The following is a 9,406-nucleotide window of genomic DNA, read 5'->3' as shown; positions in this document are numbered from 1 at the left end:
TTTAGACCTCTATAAATGCCCTTTGCCTCCTAGTTCTTTCCTCTATTTCCTTTTACGTTCCTCTTGTCCCACTGTCATGCTCAGCCTTCATTTGGGTTTCAGTAATTTTTCTTGGTTACCTTGCCCTTGATCACGCCCTACCAGGCCTGTCACACCCTCCTTGCCACTGATTTTGGATCACTTGTTCCCTTGTCCCTGGGTTGGTCAACACCACCTGCTTTCCACCACCTGCCCCTCTCCCATGTCCCCCAAATGTTTTGGGCATTTTACCCTTGTGTATTTTTCTGTATTAATTCTGCTCTTTTTATAAAATACTACTCAGAATTATGTTTAGGACTCTCACTACTCTGGTATGGTCTTATTAATATAAGAAAAGAAAGCCTGTACTTCCAAATAGGGTCATATTTACAGATACAGAGTTATAACTTTCAGTTTACTTTTCTTGGTGATATAATCTATCCCTAACAGTCATTAACGCTGTTCACAGGTATTTCCAGTTTACGATCAGATCAGTCTCATTGTGCCCCTATAGGACAGAATAGAACTGGACCTGTGGTTACCAAGGGGCTAAGTTCTTATGGGAGCAAAAAGCCTATCTTCCTCCTCCTGGTTGCTTTGAATCATTGGCCTTTGGGTTAGCAGCCGAGTCGGAATTGATTCCAAAGCAGTGAGTTTGGAATTTTGGTTGGTATCAGGCTCACATTAGAATGACAGTTTTATAGCCCTTCAAAATAAGTTACAGCCATATAATGTGAAGAAACTTCCTAGTGGAATCTATAAAAGCTAGCAATGATTTACCCCACTTTCTTTCTGCGTGGAGAGCTGGTGGCCAGTCTGTCAGCCTTTGTCTTAATGTGAGACCAACATAAGTGTTCACACAACATGAGGGAGCTAATTCACAAGACATGGGCAAGAGAGCGAGAGAGAATTGACAGAGTACTGCTTGCTACCCAAAGACTGACTCAACGGCAATTACCAACAACCTAACAGTACCCAAGGAGGACAGAGTGAATCTTTCGCACCCAAATCTGCCTCCCTGAGAGACAGGTTAATGGGTATTGTATTGTTTCATTTCTTCTGGCTGAAGATTTAATTTTCTGTTCTTGTCGTTGGAAATGTTGGATTAGCGTGTTGGTTTTTGATGTGTTCATTTGTTGCTGTAAATGGCCTTCTGATACTGCTGTAGGCTTTGATGTGTTGTATTTTCATTCTCATTTGTTTCAAGGATTTTCGAATTTTCATTATTGCTTCCATTACCCAGTAGCTTTTAAGCTGGGTCTTGTTCAATTTCCATGTATTTGATTTTTTTTCCTTGATCTTTCTAATGCTGATTTGAGAAGATGGTTTGTAATACTTTGATGTTTTAGAACTTATTAGTGCTTGCTTTGTCGTGCTCTGGAAAGTAGGTTCTATTGTGCTGTTGTTGGACAGAGTGCTATGTATATGTTTGGATGGAGTGCTATGTATATGTTTGGAAGGTCAAGTTGATGAGTTTTGCTTTTTTCTGTGTCTTCGTTGCCTTTGTTTATAATTGTTCTGTCCTAACTTGAGAGTGTTTTCTTGTTTCCTATTATAATTATAGTAACACCTATTTCTCTCCTCAACTCCATGAGTGACCCGTCCCGCAGGTCATCAAACAACGTGGATACCTGAAAAAGGGACTGGGAATGAAGAGGGGCAAGAGACTTGAGAAATGGAGGCAAGACAGGAGTCTGATCAAGCCTCGTTTATTGAGCCGAAGGCAGAGGCTTAAATACCCAATGGTGGGCGGGTAACATTATAGCATATACAAATAAGGTGTAACTGGTAGTATCCAATAATCACGCAGATACCAAATAGGGAAGAAATGGCAGGCATCAGTCCTCAAACAGGTCCGCATGCAAATGAGGTGCACTTGAATTCCTGGCAGAGGTGTCCAATGAGCATGGCGGCTGCCACCGAGCACCAATCATCACAAAGGCCAAACTCAGGCAGGACAATAGGCCAGGGAACATCCGGGAGTGGGAAGCTTAAAGACACTGGTTGGCGCAGGCCATGGGCTGAGGGACATGCAGACTCCCACATGTGAGTTTGATTTATGTATTTTGAAGGTCTTTCAGTGGGTGCATAAATATTTATTACATTGTTGTCTTTTTGGTCTGTTGTCCCTTTGATGTTTACGTAGTGTCCTTCTTTGTCTCTCTTGGTAGATTTTGCTTCGAGGTCTATTTTATCAGAGATTAGTATTGTTACACCTACTTTTTATTGACATTTGCTTGATACATATTTTTCCACCCTTTGAATTTTAGTCTATTTTTTAAAAATCATTTTATTAGGGGCTCATACAACTCTTATCACAATCCATACACACATCAATTGTTTAAAGTGCATTTGTACATTCATTGCCCTCATCATTCTCAAATCATTTCCTCTCCACTTAAATCCCCGGCATTAGGTCCTCATTTTTCCCCTCCCTCCCCACTCCCTGCTCTCTTATAAGCCCTTGGTAGTTTATAAATTTTTATTTTGTCATATCTTGCCCTTGTCCGACGTCTCCCTTCACCCACTTTTCTGTTGTCTGTCCCCCAGGGAGGGAATTTTAGTCTATTTTTGTCTTTGTGTCTAAAATGTGTTTTTTATAAGTAGCATATTGATCGGTCTGTTTTCTTCATCTACATGTGCATGTAATCTACTTATAGTGCGTGTCACTAGTCAGAGGCAGGAATAGCTATCATTTTGCTGTGTTTTGTGTGTGTTGTTGGTTTCTTTGTTCTTCATCATTTTCTGTGCTCTGTTCATTTTGTTTGTGGGCTTTCTTATCTTTTCCCCCCTTTGTTTTATTGTTTGCTTGATATTTGTGATTTTCCTCTTTTTATTTGGATGCGTTTTCTCCATTTTTATTTTTAGCTTACCTTGTTGTTACTTTCTTTCCAAGCTTAAAACAGTCTATTCGCTCTTGACGTCTACTTGACTTCCTCTTCTTTTGTGAGAGCGTTATAAATAGCTTCCAGGAGACAAAAAAGTTGCCGTGGAGCCAATCAGAGTGACATCATTTTATTTTTTTCGGTGGCTCATGGACCTGGGCAGACAGCAGTGGGCTGGATGGGAAGGTTTCCGCTGAGGGGGCTGTGCCGGGGGACCCTTTTATAGTTTGAATGAGCTGGGCTACCAGAGATGGTTCACATCATTAGCACTAGAATGCAACCATGCCCCAGACTCCAGAAAGTCACATAAGTGGGAGGGATCAAGAAGCATTCACAAAGCTTCTGGCCCTGCCCCGGCTCCCTGGCCATCTGGGGCGAAGGGGGTCATTCAGGTGGGCCCTAGGCCACACAGGAAGTGTCTGTGGAACCGAAGCAGCCATTTTTGGAACGCTGATTCATGTTCCGACAGCACAGAAACTAGGAAGTAAATAAAGATGCTAGAGAAAAGGTCCAGAGGAGAACCCTCTGTTAATATAACTATTGTCCCGTGGAACTGGCTGGAATTCAATAGACCAGGACCCTACTTCGTTAACACATGCTGAAGAAACCAGGAGTTTAATACTAAAAAGATGGGACTGTGTTTGGTTTCTGGGATGGTTGACCTCAGTTTTCGCTTCTCAACGCTGAAAGAATCCAAGTCATTTTCATGGGCGAAAGGGAAGTTTCATGTATCACCGTCTCAGAAAGTACACACTGCCCCTGCAAAGTGTGCAAGGCCACGTGGTGGGGTGGGGGTGGGCTGGGTCTGTGGGAAAATGGTGGCTCCAGCCAGTTTGGGGGATGCACGGAAAAAACGTGTGGAAAGAATACCAAAAGGAGCGAGAACGCAGCCTACTTTTATCACCTTCGATCCCCACTGGCTGGGGAGGTGTGGTTGAGGGGATCGGCCAATCTTATTGGCTTAGTTTAGGCACACCTGTGTGATGCCATGGCCTAGCGTTATGTGTGGGCCCAGGTGTTCCTTCGCCTGTGTCTAGGTGACTTGTGACTTTGGTCTGAGGATTTCCAGTTTTGGATTTTCCCCTAGGTGTCTAATTTGTGTGACTGATTTTTCCAGCCCTTTATTGTGACATGGAGAACTACTTTTTGTTTAGTGTAGACAACCCCCTTTATCCTTAATCTAGCTACTTTTCATTGGGAACTTAAAATGACTTTGTTCTGCAAATGATTTATGGAAAATAAGTGGACTGAGAAAGCTGCTCAACTCCCTCAGGTTCTCAACCTTCCGAATGCGGGACCCATCCTCATGTTGTGGTGACCCCCCCAACCATAAAACTACTTTCATTGCTACATCACTGTAGTTGTGCTACTGTTATGAATCAGGCGACCCCTGTGAAAGGGTCGTTCTACCCGCAAAGGGGTGGCGACCCACAGATTGAGAACCGCTGCCCCAAGAGGCATTTTCTCATTTGCTCACTAGAGATGAAAAATCTAATAAAAAGGAGCCTCTTCTCAAAACATAGAGTCACAGCCACAAAATGCACTGGATTAGGAAGTTTCTCCCAAGGAAAAAAATTAGAACTTAATTTTGGAATTGTTCACACCCACAAAGTCGAGGGCCCTCCTAATGTCTTCTCAGCTGGGTTTCAAAATTGCTGTGTATCTGTGACGACGGCATTTCTTTCATTCTTACAAATGGTGGAAGGTCTTTTTTCTTATACAAATGTTATGGTTTTCAGTGTAAGCAGGCTTTCACTAAAATAAACATGTTTCTCTGCAACAAATGTTTAATAGCAATTCCAGACACTTTATCTTCCTGTTTTTAGATTGTGCTGAGGAAAACTAAAATTTAGAAATCACAGGGATTATAGACTTTAGATGTAAAGTGGCATATAATAAAGTTAATTAAAATAATTTGTCTGAAAGCATTCATGGGTAAAATATAAGCATGAAATAACGACCAGTGAGTATATTTGGATGAGGTGAAATTGGGTGTGTTTGGCATAAAATGATAATTTCAGAATCCAGATATTCCATTGTTTATATCAACATACGTTTTCTGAAAAAGAGAGATTATATTTATCTTACCACTTATTTCCTGGTAATAAATTTCCTGGTTTTCAAACTATCACATGAAATGGATGTTCTAAGAGAATTATAATTATGTAATTTTACCTCTACTCTCTCTCTTGCTCGCATGGTATTTTGTAAGGGGACAGTTTTCTTCAGTAATCTTTGCATTTCCTCACATGAGTGCCTTTAGGGTTAGCTTCCCCAAGGAGATGTGCGTGTGAGTCCACGATGGGTGATGAGATATGGGTGGTTCCTCGCACCTTGGAGACTCCGATGGGCACTGGACACCGGACTGGGATGAGCTGGACACTAAAGCAATTTCTTCCAAAGGGCTTGTTTATTGGAAAAAATGGTTGCTCAAAAGAAGCGAACCTGTTTTTTTGCCATTGCCCTGCTGTTAATTACTGATTTAAAAGCCCAAAGTTCTAACTTTCATTTGTTAGAGTATTACCACAAAATAACTAGCTATACTGTTAATCAAATTCATGACACATAATTATATTTTGTCCATTGAATAATGTAAAAAAATGTTCTTTAAAATCTGTTAGAAAAAGTCTTTGCTTTTTAGTTTTCTTTCTCATAAAGGAAAATAAATAAGACAGATCCCAGGCTGCACGGTAGTTGGCCTCTCCTGTGGTGTGTGCCCTTGGGCATTTCCACTCCTCCATGGTAAGCCCACTGCTATTGACACTGGGACATTGGAGAACTTTTTGCAAAGAAAGATATTTATCCCAACAGTGAATATATGTCTCATATTTCAACTAGTCCATAATTCTTTTTACCTATTCTACCTAGAAGAGGCAATAGAGAGAAAGATCTCTGTGGATTGACGCAGAAGGATATAACACATTATTATAATGCATAATAATTATTCACGAGGTTGAGGAAAGCCTTGGTGAGCATACTTGTTCCCATTGAGGCTAATCTGAGCGCTAGTGATTATGTCTTGGGCAGTTAACCACCAGGTTAGTGGCTCCGTGGGAGAAAGATGAGGATTTCTACTCTAGCGGAGAGTTAGAGCAGCAGTCCTCAACCTACGGGTTGCAACCTCTTTGGGGGTCGAACGACCCTTTCACAGGAGTCGTCTGATTCATAACAGTAGCAGCATTACAATGATGAAGAAGCAGCAAAAATAATTCTATGGTTGGCAGGGTTACCACAACATGGGGAACTGCACGCAACAGGGTCACTGCCTGAGGAAGGTTGAGATCCACTGAGTCAGGGTCTCAGAAACCCTCAGAGGCAGCTCTCTGCTGCCCTTGACGCTCGTTAGGAGTTGGAATTGACTCGATGGCAGTGGGATGAATAAAGAGAATTGAGTGGCTTTCCCATTGATCAGTATTACTGCTGAGATCGGAAGGTGTGAGCAGAACATTCCAGAATATTGGCATAATTTTGGCAGATGCTGCAAGGTGAAATTTATTGTCTTATTGAGGTTCATTCAAAAACAAAGCAGAAAAACAAAACCATTGTCATCATGGTGACCCCTGTGTTACAGAGCAGTACTGAACTCCACAGGGCTTTCTTGACAATAATCTCTGTGGGTGCAGATCACCAGACCGTTCTTCTGCAGGGCTGCTGGGTGGGTTTGAACTGCTAACCTTGAGGTTAGTAGTGGAATACAAACCATTTGCACCTCCCAGGAACCTGGGAAGTTAACTAATGTTCATTGAGAAGTTGTTGTTGTTGTTGTTGTTTTTAGGTGTTATGTAAAAATAATCTTTCAAAAATATATAATCTTTCCCTTTCTTCCCTCTCAATTTTTAAAAATTCCTGGTCCTATCTCACTTTGTGTCTCTAGATATATTTGTTTCGACTCTTTTGATAAACCTTTCTCCCATCAATATTAGGGATTTTAGTATCAAAGGACTTAAAAAAACCCCAACCCCCCCCAAACTATTTATAAAGACTTAAAAAATATTGGAATGATACAAAGAGCAGAAAAGTGGAGAGCTGAACATATGTATGTATGTATTTATTATAGCATGAAAGTATTTACATGGTATTGTAAAAAAATTAGCACGCGGTTCTGTCTCCTGTGGCTTCAGTGTCTCGTTTTCTGGTTGCTGATACCAGAGCCTGCTGGGGTGGGGGCGGGTGGGGGGAGGATGGACGACAGGCTCCCTCTTCCAATGACTCATTAAAAAAAAAAAATTTGCATGCTGCACTTAAAAGATACTTCCTGAGAGTGCCATGGACGGACCTTGACAGAATGGGACAAAATGTGGCACAGAACCTCCAGTCCCTGAAACAAACAAGCAAACAAAATACCCAAGACATTTGCTTGACTTAGTGAAATTGGAAGACTGTTGTTCTGAGATACTCTTCAAACCTTGAACCAAAAGTAAACCTTGAGGTGACTTGTAGCTAAATAACAAACTCCCTCACAGAATGATGAATGGGACCCTTAAATACTGAGCTCCTTTAAAATCACCTATGAGACAAGCAGTTAACAACTACTTTAAAACAAAGATGAAGTATAAGGGGGAAATATTAACCTGGATTTTCTAGAAAGTTAGATAGATAAATTTATATCCAGAAAATAGCACACCAGTGAAGAAAGGAAGGTCGGATGGATGGAAGGAAGGTGCTCACACCATGGTAGAAGTGTCCATGTCCTGTCTTGAGTCCCCACAGGCTGATGGTTACAGAGGCAGATGACTCCCAGGTCAGCGCGGAGGTCAGGCTTGTGAGTGGAGAGATGAGTAAACCCCAGGTCTGCGGCTCAGATGGCCAGTCACGTGGCAGGCCGGTGACAGCCTCTGGAGCAGCAGACAGTGGAGCAGGCCTTGGCTCAAGTTCAAAGACCCCGAGGTCAATGAGTCAGGTGCAGGATCGAGACTCAGTAAAAGGCAAGCACGCTTTTCCACAGCACCTACTTACACAGGAAATCGGCCACATCCCCGAGGGAACTTCCTTTCATTGGCATCAGGGCTGTGATCTGTATAAGGGGTTGCCTTTCACTCTAATTTTCTTACAACGATGGGCCGCTCCTTATGGATCTCCTTACAAAGTTGATTTTGCTATGTTCAGTCACATGGTGAGAGATTGCAGACCTTATCTGCTTAACCACTGAGAATCCCGTCCCAGCCAAGTTGACCCAAACCTGATTGTCATGGTCAGGGAAAGTAAACAACTAGAATGCGGACACTGAGAGTGTTCATACATGTGAAGAATGTCATTCATGTCATGGAACCACTTTTGTAGAAGGTGTTGAATGGACTCCTGAATGGCTTTGTAAGCCCTTATCAAAAGCACAATGGAATATTATTTAAAGAACAAGGTATATGGATAAAAGCACTCTCCATGATCTTAAGGAACACATTCTCACATATCCCAACACATTCTCTAGCTATCTAGAGTTGTAGTCAGGGAAAGATACGGAGGAAATAAAAGACTTGGGAGGTAGGGGAAAGAAAACGAAGCAGTCATTGGACAGATGGGGGAATGATGATCCCAGCTCCCAGCCCTAATGGGAAGCCTCCCCAGTGCATTGTAAGGACATTACATGTCAGTCACTTGTAGGTAATCACTGGCAGTAATGTGGATGAGGCTGATGAAAAAATTTCAAGTTTAAAAAGGTTTCATACTGATCTAATGATCTTTATAAATTATAAGTCAAGCTAAACTAACAATACATTTCTCAGGTCCTTCTGCTGGTATTGATGTCAATGCAAATTGAAATTTCAAATTGAAGTTTTATAAATGTTTTAAGATTTTCCGTTGAGTTTAAAATTGTTATATAAGCTTTATTAAAAATATTTACATTTATAAATGTAAATGTACATTTATAGAAATATACAATAAATAATCGTTTCCTTCAGGAAACAGCACCAGATATCAAGAAATAGAAGATTACCTTGGAAATCGGAAGTACACGTAGGTCCTATTCAATATACTACACCCATCCACCTCCCCACAGATAACTATTCCACTCTTTTCTAACATCATAGCTTGGCTTCTCTGGTTTTGAACTTTGGTTTATACATTTTAGGAGTTTGAAAAAAAAATCTAAGGCTGAACATTAGATTTATATTGAAGATTTAATTTTGAAGATGGTATTATTTTATTAAACTTTAATTTCCCATTGGTTATTGCAACTGGGCCTGTGTGTTAGCCTTCTCTCTCGTACTTTTGTCACTCTCATCCCAAAGTAAAGCGGCATCAATGCACTCTGAGAATAGTGAGTATTACCCAGAGTCATAATAATTAAGGCTGATTCATTCTGGGAGTTTGGGGAAGCTTTCAAAGGATTTTCCACATGGATGGTCGTGTTATCTGTGAAAAAGAAAAGCGTTTGTCTGCTGGCATGGAGTAGGGAACCAGTGGAGAGGTCTGAGGGGCTGGCCCCAATTCCAACTACTACGTGGACACCTGCCCCTCCCCCCAGAAGAATTTATTTCAAAGGACGGCATTGAATCTGCAGCTCC

The sequence above is a fragment of the Echinops telfairi genome, unplaced genomic scaffold, assembly GCF_000313985.2.
Source record: "Echinops telfairi isolate 266 unplaced genomic scaffold, ASM31398v2 ScPeMD7_4;HRSCAF=17, whole genome shotgun sequence".
NCBI classification, from domain to species: domain Eukaryota; kingdom Metazoa; phylum Chordata; class Mammalia; order Afrosoricida; family Tenrecidae; genus Echinops; species Echinops telfairi.
The sequence above is the reverse complement of the archived record's forward strand: the minus strand, read 5'-3'. Positions refer to the sequence as shown.